Source organism: Peromyscus leucopus, chromosome 4 (assembly GCF_004664715.2).
Source record: "Peromyscus leucopus breed LL Stock chromosome 4, UCI_PerLeu_2.1, whole genome shotgun sequence".
In the NCBI taxonomy this organism is placed as follows: domain Eukaryota; kingdom Metazoa; phylum Chordata; class Mammalia; order Rodentia; family Cricetidae; genus Peromyscus; species Peromyscus leucopus.
In genome coordinates, this window is record NC_051066.1 from 50,852,815 (window position 1) to 50,865,761 (window position 12,947).

A 12,947-nucleotide genomic window follows, 5' to 3' on the forward strand; every position below is an offset into this window, starting at 1 on the left:
AGCATTTTGGTGCTTGTGTACATGGTATGTGTACTGTGTACTTGTTTATGTGTATGTAACATGTGCATGCAGATACACACGAATGTCGACAGAGGTACACTTTACTTGTCTTTCACCTTATTTTTTAAAAATAGGTTCTGTTGCTGAACTTGGAACTGAGTGTGAAACTCATTCACTGGGCTAGACTGGCTGGCCATGAACTTCAGGGATCCACCCCTCTGTTCCCATCCCACCCCCTATGCCAGGGTTAGAGAAGTGTGCTCTTGCTTGTACCTGATTGGGCCATCTTCCTATCCCAACTCTTCCTCCCCCCATCATGTGTTAAAGACAGTAAACAATATTCTTATCCCAAATAAAATTAGTGGTGTTTGGGGGAAATTATACTTTTCATAATTTTGCTTGTTTATGTGTGCTCAATGTCTTGCTCAAAAAAAGTAGATAATTCCCACACAGAAATGTACAACTGGCTACTACAGCATTGAGTCCTGGAGCAAAGGCTGTCCTAGTTTAGGAGGTGGGAAGAAGGCACTGTCTTCTGTACCCCAGGTCAAATAGATCATTTCTCTACTCACATCTAACTGTACAATGCTGCCTATGAAGAGAACACTAGGATAATCCAAAGACCATCTCATCATGCTTCTGTAACTACCAACAAACTGTAAGCTCAAACAGGGCAAGGTAGCTATCTGTGAGTTAGCTACCTAAGGCAACAACATCACTCAGAAACAAAAACATGTAAATATTAACTATATATATACACACACACACATACATACATACAAATTGATAGTTAAAAGAACCTTCTTAAGGAGTTGACCCTTGGTATCTCCAGTGTCACTGTTTTCCTTCAAAACAAGTACCTTACCTACACAGCCACTTTCCTAGCCAACTGACACAGATACCCATTCTCTTACCACAATTATGTAATACCCAATGGAGATAGCTATAAATACTAACAGTTCAAGCATCTACAGACACAAATGCTAACAATTCCTCTAAGAGATTCTAAGTGTTATCTCTTGATAATCTAACTAAATCTCAAACCTTTCAATCAGGGTTCACCATGTTTTCACAGCAAGTTTGAAAATATCTTTATATAACAGAAGCTGCCAAGGGAGCTTATAAATGGCTTGTGAAATGCATGACTTGAAGTTCAAAAATCATGAAGAATTATGGCCTTCCCATTCCTAAAAACTCGAAGTAGTTGCATTTCAGTGCTTCAGTACCAATGAAGACACAAATGCCCAGTAAAAATGTGGTGTAGGTCAGGGATTAACCACAGCAAGTATCAGAGAACCAAGTTGAAGGACCTTTAATGTTAAGCAAGTGCTGTTATGTGAGGTGGGAAGACATTAGTCCTACAGATCCTACATCTAAGAAGGAATACACTATTTTCAGAGCATAAGCTTTAACTCAATCACTGTGTGCTTTTAAAAGAGCTATCTATAATATACTTTTGAGAGAAAAATAAAAAAAAAGCAAAATAATTTGTTTACCATAAGCACTCAAATGGAAGTCACTGTTTTTTTTCTTTCTTTTTTTTTTTTTAGTTTTTTTTTTTTTTTTTTTTTTTTTTTTTTTTTTTTTGTTTTTCGAGACGGGTTTCTCTGTGTAGCTTTGCGCCTTTCCTGGAACTCACTTTGTAGTCCAGGCTGGCCTCGAACTCACAGAGATCCGCCTGCCTCTGCCTCCCAAGTGCTGGGATTAAAGACGTGCGCCACCACCGCCCGGCATGTGTTTTTTTTTCTTTAAAACAAGAGCAAGAAGTAGTAGAGATGGCTCTGATGATAAAGTGATTTGTCCCAGGCTTCTGATTCCTAATTTTTGTTACAGAGACTCTAATGCTCCAGACCCGCAATAAGTTACGAGTATTTTATATAAATTCATAGCTACTGAAAATATATAGCAATATAATTTCAAGTGAAAAGATTTTTATAAATACTGGGTAATAACTCCATATTAAGCACTCATTAATTTTTCCACTGATAAATTTCTAAGTTAGTCTATATGTAAAACATGACCAAAATCACTTTATTTGTATTTGAGTGATGTAGAAATTGGTTATAGAGCTGGCTACTGTGTATTATGCAGGAAGAATGTCTTGAGTGTGAAGTCAACTTGGGCTATACAGTGAGTTCTAGGTCAACCTGGACAACAGTCTAAGACTTGATTAAAGCTAAATACCCATAAATCTAAGCTAAAATTAAAGTACCTTACCAGACTGTGAAAACCTAAATAACATAAACTCCTTTGAGAATTTAAAAAAAAAATTCAGAATTAGGTATCCTTCATATGCCAATATTATATCATTCAAAAACAGCAAAACAAACACTTAAAGTTCATGTCTTACTTGGGATTCGGAAGATTACATGTTCCTTCTAAAAATACATACTAAATCGCACCTGTTGAACTTAGTGAGAAAATTTAAATTTATTCTCACTAGTGCATACAAAAAAGGGCGGGGGTGTGTGGGGGGTGTGTGTGTGTGGGGTGTGTCAGGAGACACCTAGAGTATCACCATTCAGAGACAACTGCTGTTACATATTTCTATCTTGTCAATATATGGACATATATAACTTCAAAAATCACATGAAGTTTTATAGCTTTAAAAGACAATTATCTAAATTTTGTTATAGTACTCAATAGTAATGCCACTAAATATTAACTGATACTTTATTTTTGAGACAGTATCTCACTATATACCTCTGGCTGGCCTGAAACTTGCTTTGTAGACCATGCTAGCCTCGAACTTTGAACAATTCTCCACTTTTGCCTTCCACATCCTGGAATGAATTACAGGCCTAGCTGAGATACCATTTTCAACAGCTATACTGTATCAAACCATGTGGATATGACCTATTTATTTAAAACGTGAGTTCAAATTCTCTCTCTTGAATATAGATGATTAAGGTGTGTGTATGTGTGTATGTGCCTATGAGTTGATAAGGAATAAAACAAAGGATGTATACATGTTAGGCACATGCTCTAGAACTGAGTTATACTCATAGCCATAGGTTTTTACTTATTACTTGGATTTCTGACCATGTGTTCTTGATTTAGTAGTCTTTTAAAATTTATTTTAAACTTAATTTATCTGATGATGTTTCTGTTCCCAAAGTAATAAACTCTGGAGGGGGCCTGGGCAGACTACCAAAAGAAATGACGCCTGAATTGAGCCCTCTCAAAGGACAAGACAAGCTAGTTGGCTATGATTTTCACACACAGGAGATAACGGATTGAGCCACAATAAAACAGATTCCTGAGAAGGCAAACCACTTGCTGTACAAACAAGACTGGAGTTTGAGTCTACAGAACGCATGTAAAGTGTTTAAATTTAGAGTTGGGCAATGGTGGCACACACTTTTAATTCCAGCACTCATGAGGCAGAAGCAAGCTGATCTCTGAGTTCGAGGCCAGCCTGGTCTCCAGACTGAGTTCCAGGACAGCCACAGAGAAATTCTATCTGAAAAAAAAAAAATAAAAAATAAATAAATAAATAAATAAATAAATAAATAGAAAATTTAGTCAACCTTGCTATTAAAAAAACTCATATCTCTCTCTCTCTCTCTCTCTCTCTCTCTCTCTCTCTCTCTCTCTCTCTCTCTCTCTCTCTCTCATTTTTTTGAGGTAGAGTCTCATTTATGCAGCCCTGGCTGGTCTGGAACTTACTACATATAACAGGTTGGGCGTGAACTCCAGAGACCTGCTTGCCTGTGCCTCCTGAGTTCTGAGATTAAAGACACACACCATAAGGACTGATTCACTTCTTTTTCTTTTTCTTTGAAGACAGGGTCCCATGTAGCTATCTTGGAATGCTTGATCCTCCTGCTTTCCAAGTGCTGGGACTACAGGAGTGTACCACAACACCTTGCTTAAATTAAAAAAACTAGTAATTTTTATGATTTTGAATGAAGTACATGTATCTATGTGTGGCATGGGAGGGCAAGTGTCCCCAGAGATCAGAGGCAGTGGATCCTCTTAAAGCTGGAGTTACAAGTGGTTGTGAGCCAGATGATAGGAGGTGCTAGGGATCCAACTCTAATGCTCTAGAAGAACAGTAAGTGTTCTTAAGCACTAAGCCTTCTCTTTAACACTAAATTCAAATTTTTTAATTTGGCAAAATCACTAATAAAAATGTAGAATGTATCTAAAAGAAGGTAACACTAAAAAAAGAAAGAAAGAGAACAGGATTCTGCTAAATTCAAGAATGAATGATAACCTGAACTCAGTAGTAATAGCCAAAATGAAAGGAAAGAGGACCAGTTATGAAGAAAATCCTCTTAGAGCACATACAGCTTTAAATCTTTAACATTGTTTTCAGAGCCCTACAGCCTGATGCCTGCCTTCCACCCCAGTCTACACTATCTCTTAGTCTGTCCCTAGTTATGTGGGGTTTTAATAGCTCCCTTCCTTATCCTAGAACAACCTTATGGCTCACTCCCATTCATCCCCTTTTCAGTTGACACTAATCACTATGATCTCCCTCATCTACTCTCCCTCTATCCTGAAATTCAGATCTTATTTGCTTCAGTATGTAGTCAGTAAACACTATTTCATAGGCTACAAGTGTTTTAACTATGCTAGACTCTAGAGGACAATGATTCAGACATAGTCCCTTGTCCTCAGGGAATAAATTTAATGGAGAATACTTTTAATCAGATTATTAATTTGCACATCAAGTAGCTCAAAATGCAAGTAAGTGTGTAAAAAAAATTACTGTTATCTCTTTCTTCTTCATACATGCTTTAAAATGGTTACAGTTTTTTGTTTTGTTTTTACAGACAGGGTTTATCTGTGTGGTCCTGGCTGTCCTGGACCTCACAGAGATCCGTTTGCCTTTACCTCCTGAGTGCTGGAATTAAAGGTGTGCTGCACCACCACCACCACCACCACCACCACCACCACCACCACCACCACCACCTAGCTGGTTTACTTTTAAAATAAATGTACATTTTAGTTTCTCCCAAATTTAGAGGGTCAAAATTATAGAAACTGTCCATTCATGCAATTTCTCTGATTTGAACTGAACCTCAAGACTCAAGAAAAAACACATATATCAATTTATGCATCATCATATATCAGACAATGCCTATCATTAGTTCACAGTTTACAAACTGGACTGCCTTTATTTAAATTGCTATTTTCCTTCCATCTTTATGTAGTGGTATTTGTTCCACCCATGATCTTGGGCTACAGGACAATCTTTCAAGGATTTTATCTGAGGTAAATTACTTAATAATTTTACACTTTAAACTGATTAATAAATTAATAAAAATTTTCTTTACAAATTTTGAATATTTCTCAAAAATTGGCAGACAATTTCACTATTCAGAGATTTAAAAACCTTTCTGTTTGTATTATGAATGAAATATTACAGGACATATATGACCTTCCTGGGACATATACAATGTTCACCATACTAGCAATAAGCATAGTGATTCATCTCATATCAATGAAAAATTGGCTTAATAATAACAGCAAAAGTGAGACATTAATGGGACTGATACAGGACTTAAATAGATTTTTTCTTTGTAATCTGCTAATTTACCACAAGAACTTCAGTCTGTTAATAATAACTGAACAACTAGATTCAATTCTACTGATTATAAATATGAATGGATAAAACATTAACTCTTCAGAGCAATCTTAATGCCATTCAGATAATTTCTACGGAGGAAAGACCATCATTGCTAATTGACAGAATAAAGTCTGTGGAATCATGTTTCTGGTGAATATAAAAAACTGTATGATTCCATGAAATCTCTAGAATCCTTTACAACAGAGGGGGTTCAAACACTGCAACAGGCAGTAGTTAATTGACTTCAAGCTCTGGAGGAGTCTCTCAGTAAGGATAATAAAGGAACTAATAAACAGAAGGGCAGAGCCATACAAGTAATAACATCACCAGGTGGCTCTTATAAAATGGCTTATCTTGGGCTAGAGAGATGGCTCAGAGGTTAAGAGCACTGACTGCTCTTCCAGAGGTCCTGAGTTCAGTTCCCAGCAACCACATGCCATCTGTAATGAGATCTGGTGCCCTCTCCTGGCCTGCAGTCATACACGCTTTATCCATAATGAATAAATAAATCTTTAAAAAAATAAATAAAAATAAAATGGCTTATCCTGTCACCATCTGTGAGAAGCCAGCAGATTATACACAGCCTGAAGAATATATAAACTATATTGGTAACCTACTCATATGGGAGATTTAAATGATATTAAGGAAGTGGTAGTCACCTATGGAATACATTCAACATATGTAAAATAGACATTAAATACATGGTCTCATAGAAATAGAATTATACCAGATGACTGGAATTAATTAATCTCAGCTGTGTTAGAATATGGCCAGCAGTTACAATGGAAAAGCTGGTTAAGAGAAGAGGCGGAAGGTCCTTGAATAGCAAGGTAAAAATCAAAAGTTTTAAGATCTCCAAAGATTAATTTCTTGGTGAGGACCATTTCGCTGATTTAAATGTACAAACTACCATGATGAGCATACATTATTCCTATGCCATAGAGCAGCTTTAAATGCTTGGGAAAAAATTCCAGAACCATGGAAACCAACTGAGCTATATTTGAAGATTTTAAAGAGTCAAAAGAATCATTTACTGATTTTTTTTTTACAAAGTCTGACAATGGCTGTAAACAACACAATATCAGACCCACAATTAAGACAAGTATTAACTCTATCTTTGACTGATAATGCTAATACAGAATGAAAAAGAATACTCACACCTTTAAAGTCCAGGTCAGCACCTTTAGAAGAATGGATTCAACATACAAATGGTGTTGAGTCTCTTAACTATGGTAATGAGGCTTGGATAGGAGAGGCGATTTCTAAAAGTGGAAGGAGGTATCAAGGTAACAAATGTTTTAACTGTGGTATACCAGGTCATATAAGAAGAAATTGTATACAGCAATGCTTCTTCTAGAAATAACCCAAACAGGAGACAACAACCTTCTGGATTATGTGGAAGGTATGGCAAAGGCCATCATTGGACCAATGAATGCAGATCAACAAGATATATATAAGGCAACCCTTTGCCAGTGGGAAATGCCTCAGGGGGCCAGAGGCCCCCAAATTGAACCGCTAACAAGATATCATCCATATAATGGTAGATTATAGATTGTGGAAATTTTGCATGAATTATTTCCAGCGGTTTTTGCACAAAATATTGGCACAGGGTAGGGTTATTTAGCATTCCCTATAGGGGACCTTCCATTGATATCTCTTGACCAGGTGGGAATTATTTTAAGTAGTTACTGTGAAGGCAAATTTTGTGAATGTGGTCCAAACATTTCCAATCACTGCAGAGGAAATTCCTTCTCAGGACAACTGAATAATCCAGTGCCTAATGTAAAGAACAATATTGCACTGGATGACAGAACAACTTTGATAGATGGATCAAAAAAGCCAGAATACACCATAAAAGGAATATTTTGGCAGACTTCCATAAATGAACAAAGACCAAAGCTTAAAGTGTGAATTAATAACATTGTCCTTGAAAGATTAGTGTAGACAGGTGTGGATGTGACTATAATTACACTAAAATCATGGCATCCAAACTGGCCTCTTCAAGAGGTAAGTGTCCAATTTCTATGGATTGGAACTGTATCTCAGGTAAAACAAAGTTCGAGATGGGCTGAATGTAAAGGGCCAAAAGGACAGAGAGGAAGGCTGGAGCCCATTTGTGGCAAATGTAGCAGCGAATCTTTGAGGCTGAGATCTGTTACAGCAATGGGACACCAGATTAAAATTCCTCCAATCTCAGGAGTGGAATATAGACCAATTCATGTTTCTGGGAATAATATGGTAAGATACTATCACCAACCATTCAGGCTGTACATAAACAGAGCATAACTGCCGTTGAACTCTCAGAAGTACCAACGACCATGTCTTTAAAATGGCTAACGGATAAACCTGTCTGGGTTGGACAATGGCCTATGACACAAGAGAAACTATGAGCTTTAGAACAGCCGGTTCAGGAGCAATTAAATGCTCAACACACTGAAGAATCTACCTGTGGTAGTATTGTGTTCCCCAAAATATTATGTACACTAATAAACTTATCTGGGGTCAGAGACAGGATAGCCACAATATTGAACACAGAGGATAGGCAGTGGAGGCACACGCCTTTAATCCTAGCATTCCAGAGGCAGAAATCCATGTGTTCAAGGATACAGCCGAGCGTGGTGACTCATGCCTTTAATCCCAGAAAGTGAGGCTTTAATCCCAGGGAGTGGTGGTAGAAGGCAGAAAGGTATATAAGGTGTGAAGACCAGAAACTAGAAGCATTTGGCTGCTTAAGTTTTCAGGCTTTGAAGCAGCACAGTTCAGCTGAGATTCATTTGGGATGAGGACTGAGAGGCTTCCAATCTGAGGAAACAGGATCAGTTGAGGAATTGGCGAGGTGAGGAAGCTGTGGCCTATTCTGTCTCTCTGATCTTCCAGCATACACCCCAATACCTGGCTCAGGTTTGATCTTATTAATAAGAACTTTTTAAGATTTGTGCTACATCTACCGCTCTTGGAATTCTCCTGTATTTGTTATTAAAAAGAAATCTGGTAAATGGAGAATGCTGACAGATTTGAGAGCCATAAATAAAGCAATTCCATCTATGGGCTCCTTACAGAATGAGATACCCTTGCCCTCTCTGTTACTCAAAGAATGGCCTATTATAGTTATTGACTTAAAACTGTTTTTCCCCCCATACTACTTACTACAAGAAAAGGATAGAGAAAAATTTACCTTCACAGTAACTACTTAAAATAATTCCCATCTGGTCAAGAGATATCAATAGAAGGTCCCCTATAGGGAATGCTAACTAGCCCTACCCTGTACTGATATTTTGTGCAAGAACCGCTGGAAATAATTCATGCAAAATTTCCACAATCTATAATCTACCATTATATGGATGATATTTTGTTAGCTGATCCAAAGTTAGGTACCTTAGAAAATATGTTTGAAGAAGTAAAGAAAGTTTTGCCTCGCCTGGGAATTACAAATTGCTCCTGAAAAAAAAAATACAAAGACGAGATTCTATTAATTACTTAGGATATAAGATAGAGCTACAAAAAAATTAGACCCCAAAAGGTACAACTCAGGAGAGATCGACTGCATAATCTTAATGATTTTCAAACATTGTTAAAAAGCATTTCCAACTTACAGACCATCATTGGAATACCTAAAGATGGACTAGTAAATTTGGCCAATATCCTAAAAGGGGACAAGGACTTAAATAGTCCAAGAGAATTATCAGCTGAAGCTGAGAAGGAATTGGCTTTAGTAGAAAAGAAAATACAAGAGGCACGTGTGGATTGTGTGAATCCAGAACTTAACTGTTTTCTGGTCATCCTTTCCTCCAGACACTCTCCCACAGGGATTCTGGTGCAGAGAGAGAAGATATTACATTGGAATGGTATTTCTAGCAGCCAAGTAAGAAGTTAAAGACTTACGTAGAAAATATTTCTGAATTGATTCTAAAAGGAAAATTAAGACTTCGTCAGTTGACAGGAATGAACCCAGCAGAAATTGTGGTACTTTTAACTAATGAGGAAAATTTCCTCTTTAGCAAAGAGCCTGCAGTAACTTTTTGGGAGATATTAACAACTGTTACGCCAAAAGCAAGAGAATAGAATTCATAAAGAGAACTGAATGGGTCCTTCCTCACACTGTATGGCAAAAACCAATCTCTGGAGTCTCCACATTCTATACTTTTGCAAATAAATCAGGAAAGGCAGGTTATAAATCAGGAGACTTAAGTAAAGTGGTTCAAAGCCCCGACAATTCTGTACAAAAGGCAGAACTATATGCTATTCTTATGGTATAATAGACTTCACAGACCCTCTCAATATAGTTATTGACTCTCAATATGCAGAGAGAGTTGTTTTACATATTGAAACTGCTGAACTTATACACAACACAGAATTAACCTCAGTATTTATACAATTACAGGAAATCATCAGAAATAGGGAACATCCTATATATGTAACACACATCAGATCCCATATGGGTCTGCCAGGTCCTCTAGCACAAGGTAATGAGGAGATTGATCAGTTATTAATAGGTAATGTGCTAGAAGCCTCAGAATTTCATAAGAAATACTATGTAAATAGCAAAGGTTTGAAAAAGGACTTTTCCAGCACTTGGCAACAAGCCAAGGAAATTATTTAAAAAAAAAAAAAGTCCTACTTATTCCTTCTATAACCAAACTCCATTACCTGAAGGAAGTAATTCTAAAGATATACAAAGAAAATTTGGCAGATGGATGTGTTTCATTTTGGAGAATTTAGAAGATTAAAATATGTACACCATAGCATTGACACCTATTCAGGATTTCAATGGGCAACACCTATGAGTTCTGAAAAGGCTGACTCTGTGATTATACACCTATTGGAAGCTATGGCCATCATGGGAATACCTGTACAAATTAAAACTGACAATGCTCTAGCATATGAATCAAATAAAATGAGACAGATTTTGCTTATTACAATATAATGCATGTTACAGGTATACCACACAATCCAACAGGCCAAGCAGTCATAGAAAGATCCAATCGAACTTTAAAGAATATGCTAAATAAACAGAAACAGGTAACAATGACTCCTAGAAATAGATTACATAATGCTTTATTAACTTTGAATTTTCTCAGTGCTGATGAGAAAGGAACAACAGCTGCAGAGACATTGGACAACAGAAAAGACTCCCGAGCTAAACCTACTGGTTTACTTCAAAGATGTGTTGACTTCAGAATAGAAATCAGGATACGTCCTATGTTGGGGAAGGGGTTTTTTTTTTTTTTCCCCTGCAGAAGAAAAGCTATGGATATCAACAAAATTAATAAAAATTCACTTTGAACAGGAGAAAACCCTTGATGAGAAGTAATAGCTCATCCACCTATGTGACAACTCTACAAGTTGTAAGGAAAACTCAACAAACAAGGATCAGGGCAGGGATCTCTTTTTTGTCTTTATAAGATAACAGAAATACCCATCTTCAAGAAATCATAAGGCCTTGGACACCTAGACATCTACTGCATAAAGGAAGGGCCTATTGGTACCAATATACTCTACAGGGTAATAATCTCACTGCCTAACATCAATTATCTCCTTAACTCTAGAATAATTGTGGTCCTGATTCAATTATAAATCAAGCTGGCTGCAGTTGGAATGTGGCTCTCTCCTTCTCTAAACCCAAGCATGTTATTAAAAGAAAAAAAAAATTTAAGAGATTCTGTCTCATATCCAAAGAGCCAACTGGTGTGAGATAGAAGAAAACGAATAATCTAAGGACCACTGTTATCAAGATTCTATTTCTCTCCATGCTTATTCTTGATTTCTTGGAATCCTTTTTTACATGTTATGTCATCTTTAAATCCAAACTTTCCATTTTGATATTAATAATGTTCAAGTCTTGCACAGTGAAAATAAGTCTTCCCAATAGCAATCTCTGAAGTCTCCAAAAGGAAGATGGGGACCCAGAACAATGACTCTACTCGGTCCAGAATGATGACATTACACCTAAGAGCATTACTCAATGATCAGCTTTGGACTGAAAACTCTTCAGGACAGTTCTAAGATCAGATGGACTTATCATACTACACTTCTGGCCAGAATCTCAGACAATCTTATCCATTACTCTGAGACTGGTTGCAAACTCTATGGCTAGCCCTACTGAGACCTAACTAAGCTTTCTTATATGACCCCACAGAGATATGGTTGTCCCCTAAACAGCAGGAAGCAGTTCTAAGAAAATGACGCTCCTTTCCCAAAGGTTTCATTTTTTTCTCAGGGTTATGGATGTATAGCTATAGGGTTGGGGGTGGAACAATAAAATTTAGACTCAATATTCTCCTTTAGTAAAGAAAAAGGGGAATGGATAGGTATAGTATATTAAGGTGGATTATTGTATCTACCAGTAAACTGATTTAGGAAACTATCAGTCGTAGATAATTTGCACTGATATGGATTCTTATATATTTGACACAAATGTAAACTATTCTTATATTCCTATTTAAGATAATTTGTATATTGATACAAATACAAAACTATATTTGTTGTATTATACACATATTCCTACTCCTGTGTGAAATATTTTGTATATTGATACAAATGTAATATTATATTTATCATACTATATGTATGTTCTACCTCTGTTTAGGATACTTTGTATATTGATACATATTAAGGATATTGTTGCTATATTGCATACTGCACTATACATTTCTACCTCTGTTTAAGATATTTTGTACTGTCACAATTTTGAGGTCATTGTCCTTACATGGTACATCTGCTTACAGACTGTTTACCTTGTTAATGTGAGGCCTTAGTCCTTAGGTTATTTAGGTAGAGAAGACTTACAGATTTATAGTCACCCATGCTTGTCATTTCTATAGTTTTGTTAGTTAGGTTGTCCAGATTTACAGAAACATAAAAAAGATGGACAGGTAATCTTCAAACACTTCACAGACCTAGAGATTATGACATTTAAATGTTTTGATAACTTAGAATTCTGTTGACATGAGGCACGATTGCTCCTGGCAACACCAATCTGATCCCGAGAGAATATTGGGCTTCTAAGACATTTCCATTTAGAAGTTTGTCGTCTTCTTGGCACAAAATGGCCTCCTGGGCAAAGAACTGCCCTTGCCTCAACTGCGGACAGTACGAATGCTGTCCTTTACAGAGGAGCAGGACACAGGAAAAGCGACTAATGAACTCTGCCAAGACATGGTAAGATGGTCTTTCAAAATTCCTGCTTCTGAAAATGGTCTGTCAGATATTCTAGGACTGTAGCCAAATTGGATACCCCAAGGATGCTGAGAAACTTTAGATGACTGTACAGACAGCCAGCTGTCTCTGTCTATTCTTGCAAGAATTTAGAACATATTATTAGAGTTATAATCTTCAAGATAGGTCAGCTATTGGAGTAATCTCAGTAATT

The 12,947-nt window shown here is 36.8% G+C and overlaps 1 protein-coding gene across 4 annotated transcripts in view; it reads right to left on the reverse strand.

Annotated features, from left to right (window-relative positions):
* Atf2 (activating transcription factor 2) overlaps positions 1–12,947 on the reverse strand; it is a 92,020-nt gene that overhangs the window by 62,580 nt on the left and 16,493 nt on the right. The window lies entirely within an intron of this gene.